Here is a 14,063-nt window from a genome sequence, read left to right as displayed (position 1 = left end):
GAGCATTCTAGAAAGGCCCATGTAAACACAGACACACAGGGCCTTTGAGGCCTGCGCCCCCTTCCACGGACACAGGCTAGCCAGCTGCTCAGGGATCTGGGGAGCTCACAGAGTCTTGGGGTACAGAGATCCTTCAGCCTCAGGCCCCAGTGTCTTGTTCTGATGTCCCAGTTCATGGGGCTTTGAGTTGGGCAGGGGTTAGCACACTGGAAGCAGGCTGCAGAACCCTTCAAAGGCTCACTAAAGAAAGACTTGGCCTCTGGTGGCTTCTGCCCTGGAGTTCTGCTTCAGGAAAAAACAAAAAACAAAAACAAAAAAACCACTATCCTCTTCTTTCTTAACCAACATCACCCTCCCCCACCCCCCGCTTTTTTTTTCTTCATTTTTGAGATGGAGTTTCATTTCTATAGTTCAGGCTAGCCTGAAACTCACTATGTAGCCCAGCCTGACCTCGATCTTGTGACTCTACTGCCTCAGCCTCCCAAGTGTTGGGATCACAGGTGCTACCCTGGCCCGAATTTGTTTCTTTTTGTTTTGCTTTTAGTTTTCCTTTTAACAAGGGCATCTGCTGTCTAAACTGGAGATAACAGACTGTGAACTTACATACCAAGAGTGCAAGGAAGAAACAGGTGCATGCTGGGAAGTGCTGGACAGAGAGTAGATTACAGTAAGCAGAAACCTGCTGACCGCCTGAGTCTCAGGACATTAAGTCAAGGACAACACTGGGCACTAGGAACCAGCCGTTCCTCGAACAGGCACAGGGCCTAGGAACAAACTCCGCGCGCGCGCGTGTGTGTGTGTCTGTGTGATTTTCTACCTCTGTATCACAGCTCCTGTATCTGTGAGGTGAGGGAGCTGGGCTACTTCAGAGGTCAGGGTTTGTCTGTAGGGACTCTAAAGTGCCAAGAGATACAAGCGACCACGCGTTGATTCCACCGATGCGCATCCCACCTTTACCTCACCCACAGCAGCCCTGGTGTATTCAGCCCATGGCTTCCAGGTCAGTACTTTTACCAGGAAGATAACTCAGTCACAGTCACTGGGCTATACCACAGTACCAGTGAGCTCCGAACAGAGAGGAGTCCATGTTTTCAGCATTATCACTAGACCACACCAAGGAGGAGGTAAAGGTGCTTCCCAAATACACAGCGGAGAGCCAACCCATGAGTTACAGTGAGGTCAATCTCCTACTAACCCGTGAGTTACAGTGAGGTCAATCTCCTACTAACCCGTGAGTTACAGTGAGGTCAATCTCCTACTAACGTGCTTGGCTCCACAATCTGTACTAAGCGAGGGCCCTGTCCCCAGGTGGTCTCAACACTCAGTGCATCGATCAGGTACTCAGCTGGGCTCCAGGCTTCCGAGGCCTAGTTCTAAGGCAGATGGGGCCTTCTACTTTTTAATTCTCTAAACGTCATGGCTGGGCAGTAAATGATCCCTATCACACACTGAACTATACTGAACTGAGCTGTTACCTCTCGGAATTCAGGCGTTAGGGAGGGAAAATTCACCGAGGACTGTAAATGAGACAGAGAAAAGTCAACAAACTGTTACCAGGTGAGTAGAACTTTCCAGACCTGAGAAACCTAGCTCCTCACTGAGGGACAGCAGAGAGAAGCACTTGAGAGCACAGGCCCTGAAGCTGGGGCAGCTTAGGCTGAAATCCCGCCTTAGGCAAGTTAATCTCTAAAGCGCATAGAGAAGCAGTTCTCAACCTGTGGGTCTCCACCCCTTTTAAGGGTCCAATGACCCTTTCACAGAGGTCACCTAAGACCATCAAAAACCACAGGCATTTGCATTATGGTTCATAACAATAGAAAAATTACAGTTATGAAGTAGCAATGGAAATACTTTTATGGTTGGAGGTAACCCCAACATGAGGGACTGTGACAGCTTTAAAGGGTGACAGCATTAGGAAGGTTGAGAAGCACTCTCCGTAGAGTCTAAAAGTAGGACCTGCCTCACAGAGCCGCTGGGGGCCTAATTACCACACGGAAATTGCTGAGAACATAACTGTCGCCACTCCGGCCCTCTAACCTCAAGCCTAAAGGGACAACCCAATTCTGCTGCAGCTTTTTTTTTTCTTTTTCTTTTACAGAAATATGGACAAGAGTGGCAGAATGCTATCAGCTGTTGAAACAGATGATACAGATTCTCCATCCCATCCCCTTTATTTATTTATTTTTAAATTTTATTTTATTAATTTATTCTTATTACATCTCAATGGTTATCCCATCCCTTGTATCCTCCCATTCCTCCCTCCCTCCTATTTTCCCCTTACTCCCCTCCCCTTAATTCTGCCTAATCAGTGGTGTTCCGACCTCGCAGCAACGGACATCTCTCCTTCAACAAACCTAAGTGGGAAGTGCCAATTTTTACAGCGGCCGAAACTCTGCAAATGGGTAGATAATACATTTATCAGAAGTCACACCCAAAATGGGAAAATGTTCTAGAAGGTAAACCACACTTTTCTGATGCTCTAACTTCTTTCCAAACCACTTTTCAACAGCTTTTCACTAAAATACATGAACCCAAAAGTCCATTAAAACCAATTCATTAATAATTTTCAAATAAGTTATAAAGTCATTAGAGTTTTTTAAAAAAAGAACATGTTTTACTTTAAACATGTGTACGTTTAGAGAAAAGAGCTTGGTAATAAACTGTCCTGAAATAAATAACAAAAGGTGAGTAATGACTAAATTCAAAGTAATCATCTTGTTAGCAAATCTGGGGGAAAGATCACTACGTAACTGAGGTGTTTAAAAAATGAATTATCGACGGGCGTGGTGGCGTACGCCTTTAATACCAGCACTCGAGAGGCAGAGGCAGGCGGATTGCTGTGAGTTCAAGGCCAGCCTCGTCTACAAAGTGAGTCCAGGATGGCCAAGGCTACACAGAGAAACCCTGTCTCGAAAAACCAAAAAAAAAAAAAAAAAAGAATTATCAGTCTGGAGAGATGGCTCAGCAGTTAACAGCATTGGTTGCTCTTCCAGATGACCTGAGTTCGATTCCCAGCATCAACAAGGCAGCCCCCAACCATCTGTAAGTCCAGTTCCAGGGGACCCAAAGCTTTCTTCTAGACTCTGCAGGCACTGCACACACGTAATGCACAAACATACATGTAGGCAGAATGTCCACACACGTGAAATAAAAATAAAGCTTAAATTTAAAAAATTGTCAAAATGTTCAGCTTCCAATGACAATGCAAGCCTTAAAATTAATTTTCAGTTGCTTATTTTAAAAAACTGGAATAATGAACCCAAATATAATTTCTTGAAGACTTTTAGATTTTATAGTCTAGGGTTTTGTTTTATAACAGCATATATATTACTTTCAGAATATAAAAAGCAAAAATACACTTTGCTTTAGATATTTAGACAGCTTTCACATCTTTACTTAAAACTTGAAGACCAGCAGATAATCCATAAAGAAAACTAGCCCAGGCTCCTATGTAGATTCAGCCACTGGTTGTGAAATCTCAGACTTAGGATACAGGACACATACTGTTCCCTGGCTACAGGCTTCACATACCTCCAGGCTAAAGGGCTACCTGTCTTAGCCAGTCAAGGAACAAGGAAAGGACCACTCTACTGCAACCCTGACCACTTTTCATCTTGATTCCTCAAAGGCTACAATGACTAAACAGGACAGGCCTACAAAAGTAAAGAAACCACAAACACCGGGATGGACAAGAAAATTGTATTGAAAATTGATGGTAGGAAAATTAGCATCATTTATTCACAGGATAGCTTTCTTTCTCCTGTCCATATTACCCATCACCCTAGGATTATATGCTAGGAGCTGACATTCAGCATTTTAGGAAGATGAGCATCTTAGCTGGCAGTCACCAACAACTGATACAAAGCTGCCTCAACTTTCCAGTTCGTCCAAGTTCAGCTACTCCTTTAGGCTTTGCATTTCTTCCAAGTTCTCCAAAGACCCTCCAAGTACCAGGATGCTGAAAGCTGAAGGCCAAAAGCAAGCGCTGCAGCCTCTGACATACCCTCCAACACCCTCCAGGCAATAATGCCTGAGGTACATCACGACCCTCAAGTGTTGGTCAACTACCAACTTAGAGTGAAGACCCTTTACTAACGACTCAGGCACCTTGATCTATCTGGGCCGAACTTAAAAGAGGTTTCAGGAAGCTTCGGCTGTGAGCCGCCTTCAAGAGAGTTCTTGTCCTTTGGCAGCACGGTAGCCGTGCATGCACACTGCGTCACGTAAACGCAAAACATTTCCAATGCTGCAGCTCGAGTAGAATTTAGTCATAAGGGACCGTGCACACAAAGCAGCAGTGATAAGCTTACCCACCAAAACAAAACCAAGTTTAGAAACCAAATGACTCTCTCTGCTATGCCTGAGTACAAAACGCCTAAAAGTTACCGTAGGCATTCCCACAGCCTAGGAGCACCAACAGCAGAAACGCCCTTAGGGAGACAAGACAATATCTCTACACGCAAATGACTGAACCACCTGATCTTTCTCTGGGCCCCTAACTCTAAACACAGAACCACACTTCACTAGATCAAAAGGAAAAAAAAAAGACTAGATCAACACATCAAAACTGAGGATGTGCTCAGGACATTAATTTACAACACCATGACATGCTGGTTTGCATCTGGTTCTTCCATACTTAACTCGGAAACCTAGAGGTAGGCGAAAAGTCCCTGTACGGTATAAATAGATAACCTGTCCCTACCTGCATTTGTCACATGCCATGTGTTAAATGTCAAAACTTGCAAGGCCCGGAGATTCCAGTCAGGCTGTAATCATAATAAAGCAGATAAAATATAAATAACAGAGACAGGAAGGAAATACGGCAAAATGCTTATAATCGAGGGAGGGGAGGCTTGGGTTTTTGTTGTTGTTGTTGTTAGTTTTGTCTGTTTACAGTAAATTTAGAAGAGAGGTGAATGAATAAGGCACGCTGCTTGATTTTTCTTTCCTTCCCCAGTCATATCATTTTAACTTATTAAGACATGTTTTCATCTCAACGCAGACCTTTCACAAAAGAACCAGCCTCACACCAGAAAGGGATGTCTCAGCCTAACTACAAACAAGAACCTCTCTCGTCTGATCAAGATCTGGTGATCTATCTGGTCCTGTTTGTTTTCTGCTCTTATCACACCTCGCCGTGCCTGTTTCTCCAAACCGATGGTTCCTTTTGGCTCCACGTTCTTAACTCTGCCCACGGCAGACATTCAGTTTAAACTTTGGTGGACTAGAAGGGTTTGGACGGCTTTTGTTTGTTTGGGTTATGCTAATAATTTTCATTGGGATAACCACAGGCTACGTTTTAAATCGTGTACCAGAAACATAATCAAACGTCAAGTCCTAAAGGGAAGAGTACAGATGGATACTCACGGTCCAAGAAGCAGCCTAAATGTCTTGGCAGGGAATTTTCACGATGGCCATTCTTAACTAGACTCCATAACCACGCGCTTGAGAGAAGTGATAAGATGGTCTGCAAGCCCTGGCATAATGCATTGATTAGATGGAGCTTCTTTCTCTAGATTCTAATGCACGTGTTCCTTCAAGTCCTTTATCAGAATTTGCTGTCTACGCTTCAAGGTGATGAATACCATTTTTGCTCCCTAATTTAAAAAAAAAAAAATGAAAAGCCAGACTGCCTTAAATTAATGACTCCATCACCACTGTGTGTGCAGCGGCTGTGGGCGCTCCTCTTTGGAGACACCGCGAGAATATCTACTTATGACAGCGGGCTCGGAGCGCTGCCTCTGACCCTCCTCGAACGCTCGGCGCGGGGGTGGGGGGGGCACGTCATAGAGAGAGCCACCAGGACAGTCGGTCTCCACGCGCGGTGCGAGCGCGCCTCACAATCCCTGCCTCTGGGGTAAGAGAGATGAGGTGGCGGAGACACCAAGGTCCCCAGCCGGCAGGACCACCTCTAGGCACCGGAGCCCAGGTAGGGTAGGTTCCAGCCGCCACGCCAGCCGGGGACCGGTGCCGTGAGGCGCGTCCTGACTCCGCGGTGCACCAGCCCCGCGCGCGCACGGCCCGTGAGGAACCCTTGCTCCTGCACCGGAAGCGGCGGCCGCCGGGCCGGCCCCGGAGCCTCCGGGAGCCGAGGGAAACGAGGCCGCGGAGCCCAGGCCGGAAAAGCGGAACGTCCCGCGGAGCCGCGGGGAGCCTCTGAGTCTCGGCCCCGCTAGGGTCGCCTTGGCCGACACGCCGCACCTCGCGGCTGGCGCACTCACCTCCTCCGCTGAGCCCTCCCCACCCCGGCCGCTCCGCGGGCGGCTGTCACTGCGATCCACGAAGTGCACCTCGCCGGGTCGTGATGCTATTTAAGGAGTCGCAGCGGCAGCTGCTCTCTTGGCTGCGCCACCGGCGTTGCAGCGGCAGGGCCGGGCTGAAGCTGGTGGTGCGCGTGCCGCGCTGCGCCGCCCCGCCCCGCCCCGTCCGCAGGCCCCTCCCCCCGCCCCAGCTCCTAACGCGCCAGCTCCGCCCCTCCTGTCGCACAGGTCGAGCCTGTCCGGCCCCCTCACACCCGCCGCTCCCCTCGAGCCCCGCCCACCAGCTCCATGCCTTTCCTCTGAGGCCCCTCCTCGCCTCCGTATTAGTTCGCTCCGCCCCTCCAAAAACCTGGCCCTTCCCCCCCTTCTGGTCCCGCCCAGTCCTGCCGACCCCGCCCTCTCCCACTAAGGCTGCACGGTAGGCGTGGCGTCTCTCGGGTCCAAGAGTGCACTGGGCTGTCAGCAAGGCAAAGCCACCACCGCCCAAACTGTCCCCCACTAGTTTCACAAAGAATCTGAGGAAGGGCAAAGGGTAAATCTGTATCTCGACTCCAAAGTCACCTGAACCCTGATAACTGTGATGCTTTGGAATGTTGTAGGCGCCCTTTACCTCTTCCGTCCTCAACAGTCTGCCGAGCTGACTTCTTGGTATGGCCTCTCTATTTGAAGGGACCTCGGTGACTGAAGACTTCCCATCTTTCTTTAGCACCGAAATACACGACCCCTTTAGTTCAGTTGCGCCACAGTCCCCACACCAGGTTTCGCCACAGTCTTTGGCTAGGCGAACTGGACTTCCGCAATAATCCTGGACATGACACCCCAGGCCCAGGGTGGTTAGAGTGGAAAGCAGACTGGACGTTGCTCAAGGATCGTGCCCACCTGCCAAGTTCTAAAGGGTTGTCTGCCCTGCTCAGCCTTGGCTCTGCGGACTTGACAGATCCCTTGAGATGAGCCCGTTGGGGGTTTTTCAAAGGCCATTGCAAGGCCAGCAAGAGAGCTCACTGGGTAAAAGGCACACCGTGTCGCCAAATCTGAGGATCTGAGTGCAGTCCTCAACTCTCAGGATTGCCGAGTACCACTTCCACGTAGGCACCATGCGGGTGTATGCCCTCCTCCAAATAAATGTAATAAAAAAATGTATACTCCAAGATGTTAAGATAATCTTTTAAAAGGTCAAACACTAGAACGGACACTGTTGGTGGGTGTCCAGAACTGGTCAGTGTGGCTCAATTGAAACACACATCATGCTAACATTTTGAAGAAAAAGGCAACACAATTGCTCACAGGTTCACCTGCTGGCTGATGCTTTCCCAGTTGCCTGAGGCCATTCAGTCATCCAGTTAACAGTAGTGTTTGCGCCCAGCATTAGGTGGAAGGCTTGCTACTATCGCTTTGAATTTGAAGGACAATCATTGTCACAACACCTCTAACAACATAGTATTTATTAGGTGACACTGCTAATAAACTCCACGCCATGCCCGTCATAGCCCTGTGAGGTGGTGCCACCATTGCTCCTCTTTTGCAGAAGAGGAAACTTAAGGACAGTCAGATTCTAGAAAGCTCCAGGTGCTCCTTGGAATTCAAGATCATCTATCTGCTTCTAGAACATGGCCTTCACAACCATGGGGGTCTACACTCTCTGGAGATAACGTTCATCCCCTCTAGTCACACGGACACTCAGCTTGACTCATCAAGTAATAAGTACTTTTCTGGGTGTGTCTGGCCCTCCTCCTGTGGAGTGTGCGCAATGCTGGTGGTGAGAGGCAACCCTCACACCAACAGCCTCTATAGCAGCGGGTCTCAACCTATGAGTTATGACCCCTTTAGAGGTCAAACAGCCCTTTCACAGGGGTCACCTAAGACCACCAGAAGAGACAGATATTTGCATTCGGATTCACTGCAGCAGCAAAATTACAGCTAGGAAGTAGCAACAGCAATACTTTTATGATTTGAGGGTGACTACAACCTAAGGAACTGTATTAAAGGGTTGCAACATTAGCAAGGTTTCTTCTAAATTCTTGTGTTTTTTATCTTCCGGGTCTACACTACTGTTTATAGGGGGGAAAACAGACTCCCTGTTCATTTTCAGTTAGCTAGTCCTTGACTTCTCTCTTTGAGTATCTCTCTTCGTCCACAATTTTAACCCATTTTTTTATTCTCTCCTTTTCCTTATTTTTGCTGTTGTTGTTAACATAAATTAACCCATTTATTGCAGGCGAGGTAAGCCTCAAACGGTAGCGCTTCTATTGGCCTTTCAGTCCCCCTGGTCTTCTGATGACAGACTTGACTGTGACAGCAGATCCAGGCCCCACCAGCCACTCTTTACCTGCAGGACCCACATGCCAGATGTCAATGGCCTATCTCTTCATCTTGGTCTTGCCACAAAAGGAGCAAGTGTACTTGGCGTGCTGACTGGTTTTAATTTTCTTCACCATTTTCCGGAGGGAGGCACCATAGTGGGCCCCATGTTTCCAAGGATCTCGACCTCCTTGGTGCATTTAGCCATGCTGCTGGAATCTCAGCCCACTTCCTTTCCCTTTCCCTATTATCTATTATCTATTAGCCAGGGCCTCCTCAGGAATGTTCCAGAGCCTTCTCAGGCATGTTGTAGGGCCTCTTCAGATACATTGTAGAGCCTCCTCAGACATATTGTAGGGCCTCCTCAGACATATTGTAGAGCCTCCTCAGGCATATTGTAGGGCCTCCTCAGGCATGTTGTAGGGCCTCCTCAGACATATTGTAGGGCCTCCTCAGACATATTGTAGGGCCTCCTCAGGCATATTGTAGGGCCTCCTCAGGCATGTTGTAGGGCCTCCTCAGGCATGTTCTAGAGCCTCCTCAGGCATGTTCTAGAGCCTCCTCAGGCACGTTCTAGGCTCTATAGTACAGTCCTTTTCCAGGCCTGTGCAACCAAATCCCAGAAACTAGGTGATTTCAATAACAGAAGTGTGTAGTCCCACAGCTGTTGTGACTAGACAGATGAAAATAAGGTGTCAGCAAGATTTATCCCTGAGATCTGAGAAGAAAGGGCCTACAGGTCTCTCTTGGGCTTACAGGTTCAGAGGCTTAGTCCATTATCATGGCAGGAAGCATAGCAGCCTAACGGGCAGGCATGGTGCTGGAGAGGTGGCTGAGAGTTTCATAACCAGATAAGCAGGCAGCAGGAAAAGAGAGTGACACTGGGCCTGGCTTGAGCATTAGAAACCCCAAAGCCCACCTCCAGTGACATACTTCCTCAAACAATGCCACACCTACTCCAACAGGGCCACACCTCCTAATCCCTGTCAAATAGCACAGCTATGAGCCAATGGGGAGCATTCCATTTTAGACCACCACACCCTGAATGCAGGGGATTTATAATTTGTAGAGCAAGTCAATTGGGAGATTTCTCTATGGAAGTTTGAGTCTCTTTTTCCATTGCTCTAGCCTCTACATTTTGACCTATTTTTTAAGTGTGATTATTTCTAGCTATATTCAAATCGCTATCTGTCTAAAACTAATTGATCAGTCATCTAGTGAAACCAAGCAGGGTTGAAGTTCTGTTCAGGAAAAGTCAGTTGGCAGATTGACAGTGGCCTTAGGTCTAAAGTTTAATTATGATCATCAGCGGCAATGTGGTGCTCTGGACTGTCACCAGTCCAAGAGTAGCACCTCCCACAGGTGGGCTCGGCCCGCCCCCATCAATCGCTAATTAAGAACATGCCTTACAGCTGGATTTTACGGAAGACTCTTCTCAGCTGAGGTGCCCTCTTTTTGGCTAACTCTAGCTTGTGTCAAGTTGACATCAGCCATTGAGCTGCAAGTCTTGCTTTTTAGCATGGCCTTCTGAAGCATAACTACATTGATTCATAATGGCTGGAGTGCTTATAATCCAGACCTCGACTGTGGTGTAGTTAAAGGAAGGGCTGGCATCAGCGACGGAATAGTTGATGCTTAATCTCTTCTGAGGCCACATCTGTGTTAGGAGCGTATCCTCATCCCTCAGGAAACTACAAATACCTGGAGAATAGACACAGACACCATGTCCCATTTTCTTAGTCAGGGTTACCGTGGCTGTGGTGCAACACCATGACCAAAAGCCGGTTGGGAAGGGAGGGTTTGCTTGGGCTTACACTTTCACAGGTGTAGCTCATCACTGAAGGAGGTCAGGACAGGAACCTGGAGGCAGGAGCTGATGCAGAGGTCGTTGAGGGATGCTGCTTATTGGCTTGCTCCTTGCGGCTTGTTCAGTTTGCTTTCTTATGGAACTCAGGACTACCTGCTCTGGCAATGGGCTGCGCCCTCCCCTATGAATCACTAAGAAGATGCCTCTAGTTTGTCTCGGGTTGACATAAAACTATCCAGCATACCCATGAATCCTCAGATGCCATCCCATCTCTTCTCACGTCTCTACAAGGCATGGCATAGTGTTTGTACATGGTGGTAGTCAGGTGTCTGACCGGACATCTTCCTAGATTAGTCATACAGGATCAATGCCAATCAGTGGTGCATGTGGGCTTTGAGGACTGGAGGTGTATATAATTCTGGCAACCCCTTTAAGAAAATTGCAAATATATAATTGGGTATAAAAGTGTATACCAGCATGGCAGTCACGCCTTTAAATCCCAGCTCCCAGGAGGCAAAGCAGATGAATATGAGTTGAAGCCTAGTCTACACAGCAAGGTTCAAAACAGCCAAAGCTACATCGTGAAAACCCTGTCTCAAAACCAAACCAAAACAAATGAACAGAAAGTGAATACTTCTTTTGATGGAAAGAGCAGAAATTATGGTATGATGCAATTTAGAAAGTCTGTGGGTATTTTTTAGGCTTCAAGTGGTAGGGAGGGAGGGAAAAAAAAGTTTCACATAATTGTAGTCTAAGTATCACAAAGTTGAGAAAAAGAGCCCAAAATGTTAAAAAAAAAAATCTTTTTCTACCTGAATAATAAGTTTCCTCCTCACACACTCATCAGTTTCTTTTTAGAAGGTATTTTAGTGAGTTTTGCTTTTTAGGACAGTCCTCAGTTTATGAAAACTTGCAGAGCTCTCATAAAGCCGTCACCCAGTTTCCAATCTGAGATTTTACAGTAGTATGACACCTTAATTACTATTAGGAAACTAGTTTCACAATATTAATTTAAAATTTGTCCAGTGTTCAGATTTCCTCAATTTCTACATATATTATTCTTTGGTCCTAGGACACCAACCAAAACACCATATTATTTCTATGTATATTATTCCTTGGTCCTGGGATACCAACCAAAACACCATATTATATGCAGTTGTCATGTTTTTTAGCCTCTGTGACAGTCTCTTGGATTTTGTTGTTGTTGTTGTTGTTGTTTGGTTGGTTTGGTTTGGTTTTGAAACATAGTCTTACTATGTAGCCCTGGCTGTCCTGGAACTTGCTATTTTTTTTCTATAGACCAGGCTGTCCTCAAATTCACACAGACCCACCTGCCTCTGCCTCTCCTGTGCTGAGACTAAAAGGTGTGCACCAACATGAGTGTTCAGATTTTCCTTGTTTATAATCTTACACCTCTGAGGGACACTGATCAGGTGCTTCACAAAACATTCTGGTGAACTTTTACCCAATGCTGCTCCTGATTAGACCAGGGTGGGAGACTGTTAACAGGAGAGGAAAGCCAGTGGTTTCTCCCCTTGCCTCCCTACACACACACAGTGTGTGTGTGTGTGTGTGTGTGTGTGTGTGTGTGTGTGTGTGTGTGTGTAAGAGATCAAACCCACGGGGACTGGGGAAAACTCATGACTTTATGTGCCCTACCACTGTACCACTGAATCATCTCTCCAGTCCTTAATGGAAGAGTTTTTGTTCTTGTTGTTGTTGTTGTTGTTTTTTTTTTTTAACATTTTATGAAGGGAGCAGGACGTGGCACATGTTTAGAAGTCAGGGGACAGACTCTACGTGCCATTTCTCTATTCCTACCACATGAGTTTCAGGAGTAAACTCAGGTTGTCAGGCTTGGAGGTGCATGCCCTTATTAGATAAACCATCTTACCAGGTTGGAATTTTTTGAGGGTTTTCATTAGATGTGGATAAGAACCAGATCCTTTCTCTCCCATCTGAAATGAGTGCAGCTCAGGAGACGTGTCCATGGTATACTTGCTGGCGGTGCACACTTCACTCTGTTTCCCTTTTACCACGCACTTGCAGATGTTTTCTGACAGGTTAATTTGGAGGGATGGCCCTTGACCTTTAACCTCCTGCCAGGATGTTAGGTGAGTTGACAGACTGGGTGGAGTAAGTCTTGAAGGCATTCCTGTTCATGCAAATCCCGTAAATATAGCTCCTCAAACCCAAAGAAGTGTGTGTCTGTGAAACACCAGCTCCCCAAGCCAGGGACTGGCGGAAATAGACTGCTAGATGCCAAATTATCTTTTGCAAATTTAATCCCAGAAACACTGGGCTATATGACCACATTGCTAGGGCTCCTCCCTCAGTCTCACAAGGGGCTTCTACTAGGCCCTCCCCAAAATAAGCTATATAAATTCCCTCGTTAATCTAATCCAGTAGGGCACATCTTTCTATTTAAGTTTTGAAATCTTTTTACATTTGTGTGTGTGTGTGTGTGTGTGTGTGTGTGTGTGTGTACACAAATGTGTGGGTTCCAGGAATTGAACTCAGGTTGTCAGTCTCAGCAGCAAATGCCTTTACCCACTGAGCCATCTCCTGGCCCCTCCAGTTGGCAAATCTTCTTGTACCATTTTTGTGCTGCTGTTCAGATTTGCCAATAGAAATCTCTTGAGCTGGTTTTATAGCCACTGATAGCTGTCACATAGGCCTCTGTGTCCCTAATCAAGCCACAGGTCCTGCCTTCCTCCACACCTCTTTTTTATTTATTTATTTTTTTAATGCTCTTGACCCATGGTCTCCACGTACTTTCTGTGGAAGAGCTAGACTGCGGCTGCTTAGGCAACACCTCCTTGGATATCTCTCTGCTCCGCCTCGGTCAGAGTCCACCAACTCTCCTAGCCTTCCTCAATGTTCAGGAATTGCAAGGCTGGCCATTAGGCTAGGCATCCCAGCTTTCACCGGCACTCTGGTTTCTTATCTTGAGGTAAAGTGGAGATTTTAATTAGTCAATGTGAAAAAGAGTTAAATCCTTGCTCTTTCCAACCCTTTGCAAGGTCATTTAAGAGACACACTATTACCTATCCCTACTTCCTTGGCAATCCATTTGTTTGCTATTCTTCTCCCCAGTTAGATGGAACTAACTATGGGCTAAGGGGTATAGAGTTTATTGTCGAGACTGCTAGTATTAAAAATCTATGGCTTACTACAGGATTAAGCAACTCTCTTATTCCTGGCTGTGTTTTCAATCAGTTAAGTGAATCCAAAACTGTATTGCTTCACATCTAAACCACACTTATAAGTGACACTGACAAAGAGAAAAAGTGCTTCTCCTCTTAATTGCCACACAGTATCAGTCAGAAGACACACGTTGAATCAGTTAGCCTTTGCTGTGTAGCAAATTACACCAACATTTAGTTGCTTAACACAATGGTTATTTACTACTTTGTCATTGTGTGGGTTAGTTCTTGGCCTGTATTCAGTTCAAGTGGTTCTTTCCCTGTCTCTCCTGGGCTTACTCCAGCAGATACTTCAAACATAGGCTTATCTGGGTCTAGATGTTCTGGAATGGTCTCACTCTACCTGTTTGATGGTTAGCAGACTATTTGCTGAAGTCCTGCCATTCCAGCAGTCCTGTTCAAGCATGCTCAAATGGTGGCTTCAGAGCTTCCAACACAGAGGACAAATGTCATACAATCTCCAAACCTTTACTTGCTATTTCCCTGTTGGTA

At 46.7% G+C, this 14,063-nt stretch overlaps 1 protein-coding gene across 5 annotated transcripts in view; it reads right to left on the bottom strand.

The window, feature by feature from the left end:
- Positions 1-6,381, bottom strand: part of ACSL1 (acyl-CoA synthetase long chain family member 1) — a 67,944-nt gene extending 61,563 nt beyond the window's left edge. The window contains exons 1-2 of one of the 5 annotated variants that reach the window (XM_084758947.1): positions 5,368-5,725; positions 4,703-4,766 (exon numbers count right to left, since the gene is read on the bottom strand). The gene's annotated coding sequence lies outside the window, so the exon portion shown is untranslated. Of the gene's footprint in view, positions 1-4,702; positions 4,767-5,367; positions 5,726-6,221 lie in introns of those variants that run through there. The other 4 variants (XM_084758952.1, XM_084758946.1, XM_084758950.1 and 1 more) reach the window with 4 other exon arrangements.
- Positions 6,382-14,063: the final 7,682 nt, after the last annotated feature.

The sequence above is a fragment of the Acomys minous genome (assembly GCF_964271855.1).
Source record: "Acomys minous genome assembly, chromosome: 15".
NCBI classification, from domain to species: domain Eukaryota; kingdom Metazoa; phylum Chordata; class Mammalia; order Rodentia; family Muridae; genus Acomys; species Acomys minous.
The sequence above is the reverse complement of the archived record's forward strand: the minus strand, read 5'-3'. Positions and strand labels throughout refer to the sequence as shown.